The following is an 18532-nucleotide window of genomic DNA, read 5'->3' on the forward strand; positions in this document are numbered from 1 at the left end:
TTTTTTTTCTTTTTAAAAAAAAAATCAAATTACTTATTTTTGTTTTTACCCCCAGAAAATCATCTCCTAGTTTTATTTTCAAAGTTCAATGATTTTTTTTACTTATACTTTTTATTTTATTTATTTTTAATTTTCAAAGTTTTTTACTGAAGCTTTTTATTTTCAAAACATATGCAAGGATAATTTTTCAACATTGACCCTTGCAAAACCTTGTGTTCCAATTCTTCTCCCTTCCTATCACTCTCTCCCCTAGATGGCAAGAAAACTAATATAAGTTAAACATGGTAAAAAAATTATGTAAATTCAATATAGGTATATATATTTATACAATTATCTTGCTGCACCAAAAAAATCAGATCAAAAAGGGGGAAAAAGTTAGAAAATAAAATTCAAGCAACCAACAACAAAAGAATTGAAAATGTTATGTGATCCACACTTAGTACCCACAGCCCTTTCTCTGGATGTAGATGGCTTTCATTATCACAAGATCATTGGAACTACCCTGAATCATTTCATTGTTGAGAAGAGCTATGTCCATCAGAATTGATTGTCATAGAATCTTGCTATTGCCATGTACAGTGATATCCTGATTCTGCTCATTTATATATATATATTTAGCATCAGTTTATATAACAGTATTCAGGCCTCTGTGAAATCATCTTGCTGATATTTTCTTATAGAACAATAACATTTCATAACATTCATATACCATAATTTATTCAGCCATTCTCCAATTGATGGGCATCTACTCAGTTTCCGGTTTTTTGCCACTACAAAAAGGGCTGTCACAAACATTTTTGCATATGTGGGTCTCTTTCTCTCCTTTAAGATCTCTTTGGGATATAAGCCCAAGTAGAACACTTCTGGATCAAAGGGTATGCACAGTTTGATAATCATTTGAGCATAGTTCCAAAATGCTTTCCAGAATCGTTGGCTCAGTTCACAATTCCACCAACAATGTATTAGTGTCTCAGTTTTCCCACATCCCCTCCAATATTCACCATTATCTTTTCCTATCATCTTAGCCAATTTGAGAGGCATGTAATGGTCTCAGAGTTGTCTTAATTTGCATTTCTCTGACTAATAATGACTTGGAGCATCTTTTCATATGGCTAGAAATAGTTTCAATTTCTTTGTCTGAGAATTGTCTGTTCATATCCTTTGACCATTTATCAATTGGAGAATGGCTTGATTTCTTATAAATTAGAGACAATTTTCTATATATTTTTGGAAATGAGGCCTTTATCAGAACCTTTGATTGTAAAAATGTTTTCCCAGTTTATTGCTTCCTCTCTAATCTTGTCTGCATTAGTTTTGTTTGTACAAAAACTTTTCAATTTTATATAATCAAAATTTTCTATTTTGTGATCAATCTCTAGTTCTTCTTTGGTCCTAAATTTCTTCCTCTCCCACAGATCTGAGAGGTAAACTACCCTTCAAACTTTGCTGAAGCCCTCAATTATTTCAGTTTTTAGTTGATTATTGAGAATTCTCTAAGAATACTATTATAGTGTCTGTAAAGAGTGATAGCTTTGTTTTTTCATTGCCTCTTCCAATTCCTTCCATTTCCTTTTCTTCTCTTATTGCTATAGCTAGCATTTCTAGTACAATATTGAATGATAGTGATGATGACAGAATCCTTGCTTCATTCCTGATCATATTGCTAAGGCTTTTTAGCTCATCCTCATTTCTTCTAATTTGTTCTTCTAATTTGTTTATAATCTCATTCTTTATGCATAGTTCATGAACCCATTTTTGTCACTGCCTAGTTTCTGCCATACTAATTTCCAATTTTCCCAGCAATTTTTGTCAAACAGTGAGTTCTTAAACCAAAAGCTGGGGTCTTTGGATTTGTCAAACACTAGATTATTAAAGTTATTGACTATTTTGTCCTTTAAACCTAACCTATTCCATTGATCAACTAGTCTGTTTCTTAGCCAATACCAAATGGTTTTGGTGACCATTGCTTTATAATATAATTTTAGATCTGGTACAGCTAGGCCACCTTCATTTGATTTTTTTTCCATTAGTTCCCTTGAAATTCTTGACCTTTTGTTTTTCCATATGAACTTTGTTGTTACTTTTTCTAAGTCATTAAAATAGTTTTTTGGGAGTCTGATTGGTATAGCTCTAAATAAATAGATTAGTTCAGGTAGTATTGTCATCTTTTTTATATTTGCTCACTCTATCCAAGAGCATTTAATATTTTTCCAATTGATTAGATCTGATTTTATTTGTGTGGAAAGTGTTTTGTAGTTTTGCTCATATAGTTCCTGATTTTCCCTTGGCAGATAGATTCCTAAATATTTTATACTATCGGTAGTTTCTTTAAATGGAATTCCTCTTTGTATCTCTAACTGTTGGATTTTATTAGTGATATATAAGAATACTGATGACTTATGTGGGTTTATTTTGTATTTTTTATCATTTTCTTCTTTCCTTTTTCTAATCAATTAACTAAAGGTTTATCTATTTTGTTAGTTTTTTTATAAAACCAACTCTTAGTTTTACTTATTCAATTCAATTCAAATTAATTCAATAGTTTTCTTACTTTCAATTTTATAAATCTTCCCTATTATTTTTAGAATTTCCAATTTGGTATTTATTTGGGGGTTTTTAATTTGTTCTTTTTGTAACTTTTTTAGTTGCAAGCCCAATTCATTGATCTTTTCTTTCTCTATTTTATGCATCTAGAAATATAAAATTTCCCCTAATAACCACTTTGGCTATATTCCACAAATTATTGTCATTCTCTTGGATGAAATTATTGTTTGTGTCATCATTTGTTGTTTCACCACTCATTCTTTAGGATTAGATTATTTAGTTTCCAATTAAATTTTGATCTATTTTCCTCTAACCTTTCATTGCATGAAATTTTTATTGCATCATGATCTGAAAAAAATGCATTTGCTATTTCTGCCTTTCTGCATTTGATTTTGAGGTCTTTATGCCCTAATACAAGGTCAATTTTTGTATAGGTTCTATGCACTGCCAAGAAAAAAGTATATTCCTTTCTGTCTCCATTCATTGTTCTCTAAATGTCTATCATCCCTAACTTTTCTAGGATTCTATTTATCTCCTTAACTTCTTTCTTATTTATTTTCTGGTTCAATTTATCTAGTTCTGAGAGAGCAAGGTTGAGTTCCCCCCACTACTATAGTTTTACTCTTTAATTCTTATTGCAGCTATCTTAACTTATCCTCTAGGAATTTGAATGTTATACCACTTGTTGCATATATGTTTAGTATTGACATTACTTCATTATCTATGGTACCTTTAAGTAGTATGTAGTTTCCTTCATTATCTCTTTTAATTAGATCTATTTTTGCTTTTGCTTAATCTGAGATCAGGATTGCTACTCTTGCTTTTTTTTTTCTTTTTTACCTCAACTGAAGCATAATAGATTCTGCTCTAGCCTTTCACCTTTATTCTAAATGTATTTTTCTGCTTTAAATGAGTTTCTTTAAATTTGATGGAATTGCATGCAACAAATTGCATGATTGCCTCTTTTAATCCAGTCTGCTTTCCATTTCCATTTTATGGGAGAGTTCAATCCATCCACAATTACAAATCAAATCACTAACTCTGTATTTCCTGCCATCTTGTTTACCCCCAGTTATATTTTTCTCTTCCCTTTTCCCCTTTCCCTCCTCCCTAATATTTTATCACTCACCACTCCCTCCCTCAAACTACCCTCCCATTTTGCAGCCCCTCCCTACTTCTTATATTTTTCCCTTTCTACTTCTGTTTTCTCTTCTATTAGCCTCCTCCCTTCCCTACCCCCTTTCCCTCATATTTCCTTATAGGCTGAGGCAAGATTCTCTGTGAAGCTAAATGTGTCTGATATTCTTTCTTTAACCCAAATCTGATGAGAGTAAGATTCACTTACTTATCCCCTTTCCCTCTTGTCCTCAATTGTAATAGATCTTTTTTTTTTTTGTTTTTTTTTTTGCCTTTTCATGAGATGTAATTTATCCCATTTTAACTCCATTTTCCTCTTTTTTCCAGTAGAATCACCTTTTCTCCTCTAGTTTTTTTTATATCATCACAATAAAATCAAATTATATCTGCACCCTCTAAGTATACCCATAATAGAGATACAGATTTCAAGAGTTAAACATATCATTTCCCCATATAGGGATAAAAGTTTTTTCTTTCTTTTTTCTTTTTTCCTGAGGCAAGTGGGATTAAGTGACTTGCCCGGGATCACATAGCTAGGAAGTGTTAAATGTCTGAGACCAGATTTGAACTCAGGTCTTCCTGACTTCAGGACTGGATCTCTACCAACTTAGCCACCTACCTGCCCCAGATATAAGCTTTTTAACTTTTAAAAGAAAGTTGTTTTTTCTTTCCTTTTTATGCTTCTCTTGAGTTCTGTATTTGAAGATCAAATTTTCTTTTCAGCTCTGATCTTTTCATCAGAAATAAATGAAATTCACCTGTTTCATTGAATGTTCATCTTTTTTCCCTGAAAGATGATGCTCAGTTTTGCTGGACAGTTGATTCTTGGCTGCAATCCAAGTTCCTTTGCTTTCCTGGAATATCAGATTCCATGCCTTTTGATTCTTTAAAGTGGAAGCTGCTAGGTCCTGCGTAATCAATCCTGTTTGCGCTTCTCAGTATTTGAGTTGTTCCTTCTGGCTGCTTGCAATATTTTCTCCTTCATTTTGGTAATTCTGAAATTTATCAGAATTATTTGGCGTTTTCATTTTGGGGTCTCTTTCAGAATGTGATTGGTGAATTCTTTAATGACTATTTTACCTTCTGATTCTAGGACATCAGGGAAGTTTTTCTTGATGATTTCCTGAAAGATAATGTTTAGGCTCTTTTTTTCATCATGGTTTTCAGGAAGTCCAATAATCCTTTGATTATATCTCCTAGATTTATTTTCCAGGTCAATTGTTTTTATAATGAGGTATTTTCTTCTGTTTTTTTATTTTTTGGTTTTGTTTGATTGATTCTTGATATCTCATTGAGTCATTCATTTCTATTTGTTCAGTCCTAATTTTTAGTGCATTAATTTTTTTTCAGTTACCTTTTTAGCTCCTTTTGTATTTGGTCAATTGAATTTTTTAATTATTATTTTGTTCGATGGATTTTTTTTTCCCATTTCACACATTCTGTTTTTCAAGGAATTGTTTTCTTTTTTCCATTTTGTCAAATTTATATTGTAAAGTGTTATATGTTTTTCCATTTCACTAAATCTATTTTGTAAGAGGTTTTCTTCAGATAATTTCTGTGCTTCATTTTCCAAACCCTCTTGCAAAGTTCTTATTTCCTTTCCCCATTTTTCTTCTAACTCTCTTTTAAGATCCTTTTTGTATTCTTCCAAGAGAGCCTTGTGAGATGGGCTTCACCCTTTGGGGCTTCATCTAGAGACTATCTGTATCCTCAGGGTTTGAAATCTGTTCTTCTCTTTCTCCATTAAAAACTTTCTATGGTCAGAGTTCTTTTTGCTTTTTTACTCAATTTTTTAAAAAAAAGATTGAGGTCTGCTTTTAGTGTAAAGGGGAGATTGTCCAAGCCTCCTTTACAGGTGACAGTGCTGTGCTGAGTCAGTGCTGACTAACATCTGGTACTGGATAGGTATGACCAGATCCCCAGATATTCTGGAGTTTAGGAGCTCACTATTTGCTTTTTGTAATTGTGTTGGATGTTTTATAGCTAATCTACTGATCTACTGGCTTACAACCAGATCAGAGTAGCCAGCACTATTGTAGATTCCTTCCAGTAGATCCCATGTAGGATGTCACACACACACCTGGATTTCTGCACTGCCTATGTGTGGCTGACTGTGCTCCCTCTATACCTGATTGAAACAGACCATTTCTGAAGATCTTCCAAATTATCTTATGCTGGAAGTTTGTTACATTCCAAATATTTGTGGATTCTGTCACTCCAAAACCAGTTCAAAGACTTGATTTCCTATTAATTTAAGGGACATCAAAGAGAGCTCAGAAAAAGACTCTCCACCATCTTGACTTCACCCTCTACTTTTAATTTTTATTAATATCTTCTTTGGGTTTCAGGATTGCTAATCTGGCACTTAGTTGAAGGTTTTTAATTTGTTCAATTTTCTACTTATTAAAAAATTGCAATCAGTGAACTCTTTCAATTTCTATTTTACTTTGTGGATCTGGGTGGTTTTCCTTTATAATTTCTTGAAATATGATGTTTAGGCTCTTTTTTATTATTGTTTTCAAGTAATCCAATAATTCCTAAATTACCTTCTTTTGGATCTATTTTTTCAGTTTTTTTCTGATAAGGTCTCTAACATTTTCTTGAATTTTTTAATTCTTTTGACATTTTTATTGTTTCTTGAGGTCTCATGAAGTCATTAGATTTTAGTTGCTCAATCGTGATTTTTAAGTAATTATTTGGTGAACTTTTGTATCTCCCCCCACATTTGGCCTCTTTTACCTTTTAAAGGATTCTTTTCTTCAGTGAATTTTTGTACCTCTTTTACCATTGAGTATTTCCATTTTTAAGGTATTATTTTCTTTAATATTTTTGTGCTTTTTTTAAACCAAGCTATTATTTCTCTTTTCAAATTTTTTGTATCACTCTCATTCAAAATGTTTCTCATTTTTCTTCTATCTTTCTTATTTGATTTTTAAAATCCCTTTTGAACTCCTCTAGGATTCTTGTTGGGGTTGTGTCTAATTTTCTTTGAGGATTTGCTTGTTGTAGCATCATTGTCTTTTCTGGATTTTGTGTCTTAATCTTCCTTGTCACCATCGTATCTTTTAACTGCCAAGTTCTTTTTGTTGTTAGCTCATTTTCCAAGCTATTTCTTGACTTTTAACTTTATGTTAAGATTTGAGCTCTGGGTTGGAAGGGCATTGTCCCAAGCTTCATGTTTTTTTGTGCTATTGTTTTCAGAGTTAGTTTTTGGGAGTCTGTAAGTCTCCAAAGTGCATGATCCAAGGAAATGTGTGACCATAGCTCTCCTGATCTGTGTTCTGGGCTCTACCTAGTTAATGACCTTGTTTCTCTTTAGTTACAAGTGCTAGTGTTACTTTTGGCCTTGAAACAGTGACCAGTTCTATTTCTCTTCTTTAGTACTAGTACTCCTTTTTGTCTTGAAAATGTGATGCTTCCCTGTAGCTGCAAGAGCTATATTCTTCTTGGCCTTGGAACTGTAACTAGGGTCCCTGCTGTTTTTTCCCTGCTTTAGCTCTACACTCTTGAAGTATGATAAGGTCCCTAAGCTCTCCTGTAATCACAAACACTAGTGTTCTTCTTTGCCCTGAAATTGCAACAATGCAACAGGGTCTTGCACCCAGTGACCAGAAATGGTTCTCTGCTATCTTTTTCTGACCAATTGTTTGATCCCCTTACTGTCTCTGGGCTGAAAGCTTTTGAAGTTGCTGCTGTTGCTGCTCTTGCCATCACCTCTAAGGTCTGATGCTGGAATTGTCGGTCAGCACTATACTCTGGCTCCTGACTTGTTGTTACAGACTTCTCTTGATAGTATCCTAAACTGTCTTAAGCTTGAAAAATGTCTTACCATTATCTTTTGTGGCCTTTACCTCCTCCCCCACCTTGGATTTAGATTTGAAACATTATTTTAAAGTTGTTTGAAGGGGAATGTTAGGAGTTTTCCTAACATTTACTTACTCCACTATCTTGGCTCCCTCTTCAACTATTTTTAGATTCCTGTTTTGCTTCTATCACTTAGCCAGGTCTTAGACCACATCCAAAGGAGCACTTAAGTGCTAAAATATTTATCCAATTTGGGAACTTTTGACTTGGAGCCATCACAATGATCAAGGCAAAAGGCAATGAGGACCTGAACCAAAGTGGTAACTAGGTGAGTAATAAATTAGGTTAGATGTAAGAAATGTTGTGGCAGGAGATTTCATATTGAATTATCATGTAGGGCAAAGGAAATATGAGGATTCAAAGATAATGACCTGAACAAAAACTTGAAAAAGTGGAAAATGTAAGTATCTGAAACAGAAATGGGGAAGTTCATAAGAGGAATGGAATTTTAGAAGAAAGAATGGGTTCTGTTTTAGATATATTGAGTTTGAGATATCTGTGATATTTAGTTTGAAATGATTGTTGGTGATTTAGTGTTGGAGCTAAGGAGGCAGGTAGGTGATACAGTGGCTAGAGTACTAGATAAGAAGTCAGGAAGAAGTGGGTTCAAATCTAGTTTAAACATTTACTAGCTGACTGACCTTGGGCACCCTAATCACTGGTTCAGGTTTCTCATCTGTAAATTAGGATAATAACAGCACTTACTTTCCAGAGTTGTTGTGAGGATCAAATGTGATAATTGTAAAGCAATCAGCACAATCACAAATGCCAACCTGGCATATAGTAAGGATTATGCAAACATATCTTGTCAGTTATGATTTTTATAATGGAGAGATCAATACAAAGCCTTTGATTATACTATAGATAGGCTTTGTGATTGGATAAATATATAACAAAGGAGACAGAAGGAGTAGTCAGAATGGTAGGAAGAGAACCAAGTAGTGTAATGTCATCAAAATTCAGTAAAAAGAGAACAATCAGGGGAAAGAATGAAAGAAATTCTGCAAAGAGATCATAATAATTTTGGACAGAAGTGTTTTGGTTGTGTGATAAGATGACAATTTCAAAGCAGTTGGATAAGAATGAAAGGAGAGGAAGTAGAGACTATGAAAGAGATTTTTTTTATCTCATTTTTTAAAGAAAGGTTTTTTTTTTAAAAAAATTGGCTGAGAAAGAGATATTGGATGATAATTTGAGGGGATGGTAGGTATTAGTAAAGGTTTTTTTTTTAAATATGGATGAGACATAGGTATGTTTTTAGGCAGAAGGAAACCTAACTCAGGTAATACCTGAAAACTGTCAGACCCACAAACAGACCTTCTGCTGTCTTCCCACACCAACAAAAATGAGAGATCCTTCACATATCTCTGGAATTTCACTGAGATGAATTTCAAATATAGGCCTTACTAGTAATTAACAGAACTCATTTCTGTTGATGAATCAAGGGTGCCAATATTTAGTGTGTACTATCTGACAGACTTTATCCACTATCACTTCATAACCTGATACTAGGCAGTCTTACCGGACTGCATCATCCTTAGAGCATTAAATTAAAGGTAATAAGAAACAATGGTGTTAGACCTGTCCCCAAAGTACCAGTCCAAAAATTCCTTACCCTTAATTGGGATAGGTACATACTCATTGTCAAAAATGCTGTGCTTTGTCAATCAGAATGTTTCAAATACTTGGTGCAGAGTGATGAAATTTCTCAGAGAGGTATTGGGCAGGTTTAGAAGCATTTCAAGTTCTCCTTTGTATAATACTGTAATAGCAATAGTTTCTTAATTAAGGTTTCTTATCTTTTCCAATTAATAAAAAATAGGTGCCTTTGGAAGGCATGGCATATGTTATACAGTTAACAGTCTTTTCAATATCAGAATCAATTCCAGATCACATATAGCTTCTGGCCAATGTTTTAGTGTGAAAAATTCCTCAATGTGCTGCACGGAGTGTAGCCAAGATAACAACTGCCTTATGGAGTAAGAACATGATTTCTCCATGAACCAAGACTGATCTGCCCATTTATGGGCGGATAACTCTTAGTTTGTTCTTGTAAATGCCTTAGATTTTTCAAGTAGTTTATTGGCCATCACCTTGACATCCAGTTTAGAAGAAGGGAAGGAGGGAGAGAGAAGGAGAAAGGATTTATTAACCTCCTTCTATTGCCAGGCACTGTGCTTAGTGCTTTATAGCTATTACCTCATTTGAGTCCTATGAGAGAGTTGCTATTATTATTCTGATTGTATAGTTCAGGAAAGTGAGGCAGACAGAAGGGTAATGATTTGCAGTTGGGTTACAAAGCTAGTAAATATCTGAGACAAGGTTTGAACTCAAATCTTCCTAACTCCGTGTCCAGTCCCTTATCAATTGCACCATCTAGCTGCTTATGCCTGCCTTCTTGCCTTGACCAAATACTCCATGGCAAAATGCTCCCTTCCACTCGGCTGCCTCTTGTTGGAGTCCACTGCCTAATACCCACAACTGAGCTTCTGAAAATGTGAGTCCTTATCTTTTAACCATCTGCCATCGTCAGTAGAGCTGCTCCCACCTACTGTTATCCCTTATGGCTAGCAAATTCCCAACACCTGTTACTCTCCCCAATCCCTGTGATTTTTAATCATTGGCTGGCTAAAAGTAAACCTCACCCTCCTCCCCATCCTCCACCTCCTATTCTCTCATCCCTATCCTGCTGAACCCTACTCTTGCCATGTCTTATCCCAACTCTTTCTATCCTTTCCATTGTGTCAAATAACCAAATGTACTATTTCTTCCATTTTACCAAATCCAATGATTTCTTCCTTTGGTCACAAAGACATTGGCACAAAAGATTTTACCCTCACCCAGAAATATTTCACTTCTATGAACAATGTCTCTTACACTCCTGTAACTTACCACCATAACTTTCCATCATTTTCTCTTTCCCTCTGCCTTAGCCTCTTGAGTCCGTTCTTTATCCTTATTATGACCTACAATCTCTTCAATTCATCACTTTTCAGACCTTACTCTGACTTTACTTTTCTTCCTTTCTAAGCTTGACTCTATAGTTTAACTCGTCTCTGTAATCCTTTGCCACCTTGACTATTGCTGCTTAGCTGATGCCAAATTCCAATCCTGAATTTCTCCTCCCATACATTTTCATTCCCACTCCACTCATGTGTTGCTAAATAGCACTGGAGAAAGCCATGCAATTGAAATGATTGAAGCCACCACAAATTCATAATTAACATGGGCTGGACCATTTCTTGAGCAAGACAATCATTTTACTCCTCCTCAGCAGATTCTCTTTTTCACTTTCCAGAACCTGTTTCAAATATTCTCTTCTCTTCTCAAGTCTCCTATGCCACTATACCTCCATACTCTCTGTTGAAGACATCTCATATTTTATTAAGAAAATAGAAAAAATTCACCAGAAGCTCTCCTTTTGACTTTTCTCTCTCTGAAAATACCTTGATATCCCTCACTCTATCCTCTTTTTCTCCATTCTCTGATAAGATGACCTTTCTTCTCACCAAAATCTGTTCTTCTACATGTGCCCTTGCTCTCATCTCAGTCTTTTCAAGCAGATTATTCCAAAAATCTTCCTCTTTCTCTTTAATTTTTAGTCTCTTCTTGTCTCCCTAAAGAGTCTCAAAGCAAATATCAGAGGCAGTATTGGAACCCAGGTCTCGTTGACACAAAGCTCAGTCCTTTATTTATAATATGAGACTGTTTTTAGACTTGAAGATGAATAGTAGTATGTTCTGAATGCCTTATCTGTTGCTATTCTTGATTCATTTTTACCACATACCACCTTTGCTAAGAACTATAGAGTTGGACCAAGATAGAGATGCCACTACAATTGAAGTCTTATCCTACAAAGTGTGATATTACTGGGCTGATGAAGTGTAAAGACATTGTACATACATTGGATGGTTTTATGAGTTCATTTGAGTTGAAAGATTAAAAGGAAGAAAGAAGAGAAAGGAAAAAGAAGAACACAGAGTCATGGAAGAGTGGTAGATCATGGAGTCAATATACAGTTATCTTAGTGTCAAGGAAATAGGAACACTGACTAGGAAATGAATTAATGTCTCCAAAATTCATTTTTCTCAAAAGTCAAATCAAAACAATAATACTTGCCCTACCTATCCTACATAGTCACTGTGGCCATGAGTTGAGGAAAAAAGTAGAAGTATTTTGAAAAAGTTAAGTGTTGTAGGAATACATGAATATTTTGAAATTCTATAACACTATAAGAAGAGATGAATATAATGAATATGAAGAAACATGGAAAGATTTAGATGAACTGATATAAAGTAACCAGAACCAGGAAAAAATTACACGTTGATAATGATATAAATAGTAAGAACAACAATAAGAAAACGATTAAAACTAAATGTCGTACAAATTGCCAAAGATGACAAAAGACAGTCAGTGTTGGAGGTGATATGGGTAGTTAGGTCCCTAGAGAATTATTGGTAGAACTATGAATCAGTATAACCATTTTGGAAAGTAATGTGGAATTATACCTATAAATTTACTAAAATGTCTATATCCTTTGATCCAGAGATTCCATTGCTAGGCACATATTGCAAGAAATTTTCTGACAAGAATAAAATCCCCAAATATACTAAAATATTTGTAGCATCACTTTTTCTGATAGTGAAGGACTGAAAAAAAAACCCATAAATTGAGAAAAGGCTAAAAAATCGTGGTACATGAATGTAATGGAATATCAATGTGCTAGAAAAATGTTAACTATATTGCATACAAAGAAGCATAGAAAAACTATAAATGATATAAAATCAAATAAACAGAACAAAGAAAAATATAGACAATAACTATAAAAGTGCAAGTGGAAGGAATGATAATTACAAGACAATCACATGTGAATTTTGCAAAATCAAAAACAAATTTGACTGTAAAGAAAAGATATAAGAAGACACCTTTAATAATCTGAAGTGGTGGGAAGCCTATGGATATGCACCATTACATATATTTTCAGATCTTTTTGATGTATTGATTGGTTTTGCTTATTTTTTCCACTCTCCTCTCTTTTTTTTCTTCAAAAAGTTGCTACAAGTTATGGATTCTCTGGGAATCAGAGGAGAAGGAGAAATAGAATAAATTTTGATATAAAAACAAAAGATACTAATAAACATTTTAAAAGAAAAAAAACTTGAATATTGTGTAATTACAATGACCAAACTTGGTCTCAAGGAAGAGAGATGAAAACTCATCACAATTCTATGCAGAGGTAGGAGACTTTTGATATGTAAATATGGCAGATAAAGATGGACTTCATTGATATGTTGGTAAATTATGCTGAACTGTTTTTTTTTTTTTTAACCTCTGTCATTATGGATGGTTCTCTTGGAGGGATAAGACAAAGGAGAGTGATATTTCTGGAAACAAAGCAAGTTTAAAAAATTGAAACAGTAATAATATAATAAATTTTAAAAAAAAGCTGAATCTTTGTTTCAAGAAGCATCCTAAGATACGTTAACAGGATATCGCTGTTTTGTAAAGGCAATCCAGCCAGCTCCTACATTTCAGTTCTGGACCCAAACTTACTATCAATTTGCAGTCACTTATCCAAGATATATATACTGTTTGATAATTATTTTTTTACTCAGCTACATATCATAGTCTGGGCAAAAAAGCATTCTTCATCAACTTGGTTTTTCTTGTGTGGTCAGGCCAACTTACTTAAAGTAGTTATTGATGTAATTTATGAGACTTTATAATGTTTCTAGGCTGGGTGAACTCCATACTTAAAAAACTAGGTGGTATGGTGGATAGAGTGCTGGGTTTAGAATTAGAAAGATCTGAATTCCAATTATTTAAATTCGATTTTATTTGTATAAATTAAAAAAAATTGTTTACATCATTGCTGGGTTTATTTTGGCAAGTGTACTCCAAGATATTTTAGTCTAGAGTTATTTTAAATTAATTGGACTCGAGAATTTGCTAGTTGTGGGGCAGCTAGGTGGTGCACCAGCCTTGAAGTCAGGAGGTCCTGAGTTCAAATTTGACCTCAGACACTTAACACTTCCTAGCTATGTGACCGTGGGCAAGTCACTTAATCCCAATTACCTCAGGGGAAAATAAAGAACTTACTAGTTGTATGACCCTGAGCAAATGATTTAACCTTTTTTCTTCCTCTTTTTCTTCAACTGAAAAATGGGTATAATGACATCTATCTTGGACTGTTGTTATGAGGATAAAATAAGATACTATTAGTAAAGTGCTTTGCAAACCTTAAAATGATATATAAATACTGGCTATTATTTATTATTCAGAGAGAAAGATAGAATCTCATCATCTGTGGAGGGATTTTTTTTGTTCATTTTCTACTCTGTGATAAATTTCTTCAAGGACAGTGGTCAATACCTTTGGTGAACAAATGTTTTCATGCTTTATACCCCAGTTGAGATTAATGGTTATAAGGTCATGGAACAATATTGTCTTTGTTCCTACATTTTTCAAGTAATCTCACCCAATTCTGTCATATGCATGGAAGGCTTATTCATTGTTCCTTATGCATGATATTCTCTTTGTTTGTGCCTTTGAAAAGTTTATCTGTCTCCCATGTGTGAAATGCTTGTCCTCATTTCTATCTCTTTTGGAAGTCCTTGTGTCCTTTAAGGCTCAGTTTCAAGGTCACCTCTACAAAAGACCTTGCTCAATTATCCCAGTTGTTTGTGTTCCCTTTTGTGTTTATTTTGTATTATCTCTACATCTATCTATCTATCTCTATTTGTCTATTCATCTCATTTGTGCATTCATCCATTCATTTGTTTCTTTGATTATATCTGTTTTGGATCCCTCTAGTAGAATATAAGTTTTTTTTTTAAGACTAGGGGCCATCATCTTGTTGTCTTTTCATTCCCAGGGCCTAACATAATTCTTGGCATATATGCTTGTTGAATTGAATGGAACTTGTTGAAAGAAAGCTTTTGGGACCATGTTTTGTTCTAGTGGACTAAATACTTTTTTTATAGTCAACAAACAAAAAGCACAAAGTGATCTTGTATTCACTACATCTTTTGGTCAATTATGTGATGGTAAAGTGTGGTCTACTGTGGAATATTGCTTGCAAAAGCTTGCCTGTTCCTTTTAATACTTTAAACAAGGAAGTCTTTGTATGTATGGTGGTGTGTGTGTGTGTGTGTGTGTGTGTGTGTAGACTATTCTCATAAAAATGTTATACAGACAGGAAACTAGACATACTAATCTTTTCTTGGTCATTTTAGAGGAAAGGTAGAAATTGAGTTTATTTTTTCCTATACTATAGATATTTTTCTAGCTTTCCACATATTTTGATAATTAATCCTTCAATAACCTCAAAATAATGATACTTCCTGCATCATTCTTTGGTATACTTGACTTAATGAAACTGTTAGTCCCATTTTTAATGCCTTTTCCATTTCCTCTAGATGAACATCCAGGACTTTGAGGTAAACATCCAAGTATGTTGCTCTACTGTCTTTGGTAGAGAAAAGATTTTATAATGAAAATCTTTCCCAGTATTTTCCATTTTTAAGTATTTGTTTTTCTATTTTCATTTTTATCCTTAAAATACCTTCATGATGATTTGGCTTAATTAGATCATCTTGCCAAACTTTTTTTTTGAATATTTTTCCCTCTCCCTTGCTTCCTTTAATATTATAAACACCTACAAGTATTCACCATCTCTTTTCATAAAATTATACAAATAAATTTGTATTCTAAACTAGCATCATCCTTGTCTGCCACATCTTTCCATTTGGTAAATAAGTTCTGTTTGACTACTAACATGTATTTTTGCTTGTGTTTTTTTTTTTTTTTTTTTTTTTTTTTTTGGCAAGCAACTCAAATTGATTAAAATTGCTATTCTTGATGTCAGTGTTCTTTCTTTCATCTATATTTCCATCTTTGGGGACAAAATATTTATTTAAATAGCTCAGGCAAAAGTTGTTCTAATTGCATGCTATTATTTTCCTCACTTTTTCTAACTTTTTAATTAATTTTGACTTTTGGTCCAAGTTAGTTGTTTAGTTATATCATGAACAGCTGATGTAAGTAAGACAATTATATCAGATAATAAGTTGTTTACTGTTGTGGCCAGAATGATATTTTGTGATATCGTTCAATGTTTACCATATCACCTTCTTATTTTCTCAAATAAAGTACACATGTACATTGTCATGCTGCTCCTGCATAGTCTAAAAATTTGAGATCTCCTTATTTCTTACTATGTCTTCCAACATATTTTTCTTTTTTTTTATTATAGTTTTTATTTACAAGATATATGCATGGGTAATTTTTCAACATTGACAATTATAAAACCTTTTGTTCCAATTTTTCCCCTCTCTCCCCCCACTCCCTCCCTCAGATGGCAGGTCGACCAATACATGTTATATATGTTAAAGTATATGTTAAATACAATATATATATATATATACATGTCCATACAGTTATTTTGCTGTACAAAAAGAATAGGACTTTGAAATAGTGTACAATTAATCTGTGAAGGAAATCAAAAATGCAAGCGGACAAAAATAGAGGGATTGGGAATTCTACCAACATATTTTTCATTGCCCTCTCCCATTCTCACCTTTGTATTGAAGTCCCCAAGTATCAGAAAATGTGCTGATTTAATTTAGAGGATCATTTCTAGTTTTCTATAAAAAAAAATTTCCACCTTTTTATCATCTGCAACAAATATAAGCTTTCATAATGATTTTATCATAAGCACTCCAATGACAGATAATGATAATAGTAATTACAATAATAATAGCAGGCATTTATGTAGGACTTACCATGTGCCAGTCACTGTGTTAAACACTTTACATATATTATCTCATTTTATCCTCACAATAATTCTAAGAGATAGATGCTTTTATTATTCCCATTTTACAGTTGAGAAAATGAAAGCAAACAGAATTAAAGTGACTTGTCCAAGGTCACATAATTTAAAAGTGTAAGATTGGATTTGAAATCAGGTTTTCCTGTCTCCAGGCCTAGTACTCTATCCCCTATACCACCTAGCTGCCTACATGACTAAATTTGCCATGAAATGAAGTTTCCTGCTATCTTTAGATCCACTTTTTCCTCTAACGCTTTTATTTGCTTTTTCCAGCTCCAATATTGATATGAACTATATTGATATTTAGTTGCAGTTTCCTTCCGTCTTCTGGTTTCATATATACTGGTCAAGATTGAGATCATTCATTTCCTCTAGTGCATGACCAGCCTTTGGTCAAGGATCTTACTTTTTGAGTATCAACAAATGAATAAATATAGGTGATCTAAAAACTATGGGATCTTTGATATTATCTATTCTTCCTTTTCCATTATTATCAATATAGAAGCAAAAGGGCATTCTTACTTGGGACTGAGGGCTATTTTACATTTTTCTTTGCCACGGACAAAATATTCATCATCATATGGTCAGCTAACTAGTGAAGGGTCTTTCTGTAATTAGCAAGGCTGGTCCTCAGAAAACCAACACAGTGTTATGCTAAAATTCCTTTTTAACATAAATGAAACTTCCAGAGCCCATGCAACCTTTGAGAAATTGAGAAACCAAGATCATTTCTTTGCCACAGTGGACTTTCTTGAGGTTATTTTTATTTTTAGCATAATTATGATATTTTAAAATAGTGGGTATTTACAAGAATCTTATGGATACAAGAAGAAATTAGAATATAATCTATAACATATCTTTCTGAATTCCTAAGGTTGGAAGCAGCTAACTTTCGTTGAAGTTTCTCTTTCCAAAGTATCATGTGGGTGTTACCATGACCTCCCCCCATTCCCTGGCACTGAAAATGAGTTATCATTTCTGAGTCAGGATGGAGAAGCATAAGAGAACAAAATAAGTGGTACCTGACATGGTGTGTAGCACTTTCCCCTGAGTTTCTCCCATAATGCTAAGGCCAAAGGAAAGAACTGTATTTGAGTGCTGTCCTAGTGTCTTGGCACACTGGGTTATATAGGAGAGACAGATGGTGGGAAGAGAGGGTAGTATATTTTTAATCAAATTAATTTTTTAACAGATGAGGAAATAAGATCTAGAGAAGCTAAATGAGTCCTAAAGTCTCACATTCACCTTAGGATTTTAATCCAGGTTTTCTGATTTAAAATTTAGTTGTCTTCCCACTGTACCCCACTGGTTAATGATGGGAAATATTGATAAAGCTTTGGGTTCTGAGTCTTTCTCTCCTTCAGTTATCATTATGGTGAGTAGGGGATATTTCCAGGTTGAAGTGGCTACATTGCTCTAAACCTTTCACATCACATGCACCAGAACTGGAGGAATATGTTACAAATAAAACAATATGGTTAAAATGAGAATGGATCCCAATACTTGGAAATACTTCGTTTCTATGGCTTCAAAGCTCTCTCCCCCAGAGCTTTGTAATTTAACAATATCCTTTTAGTGATGGTGCATAGTTGTGAGTCATCAAAATAGCATTGCTTTTATTAAAGTTACAGCCTTTCCCAAAGGTGATGAAAAGGTACATGGTGGACTGCAGCTGACTGCAACACATCACCAATAAGAAATTTAATAGGAGATATTATGTGAAAGATGTCATTAGAGAAATACATGGCTAGAAAAGGAGGTGTACTGGTCATGTGGAAATCAATATCAAGGAAGCCCTATGAACAGCCTATGTAATTGTATAATGTCAGAGGATATAGAGCTTTCCTAGAAGGTGAGGTTTGCCATTAGAGTTAAAGTACTAGGGAATATGGCCAAAACCAATTAAAATTTAATTGGGAAATATTTAACAAAAGAAACAAAAAAATAATCAAACACAAGTAACAGTGATATATATTTCTAATTTCTATATACAATATACAATTTCTATACACACACACACACACACACACACACACATATATATATAATATACAATTTCTAAGACAACAGCTCATGGCTTAGTCATTCTCATTTCTATTTAATCTTGATATCTCTATGTAGACAGGGCTAAGAATTCCTTTGGATAAGAAGGTGTGA

Source organism: Sarcophilus harrisii, chromosome 1, assembly GCF_902635505.1.
Source record: "Sarcophilus harrisii chromosome 1, mSarHar1.11, whole genome shotgun sequence".
Classification (NCBI taxonomy): Eukaryota; Metazoa; Chordata; class Mammalia; order Dasyuromorphia; family Dasyuridae; genus Sarcophilus; species Sarcophilus harrisii.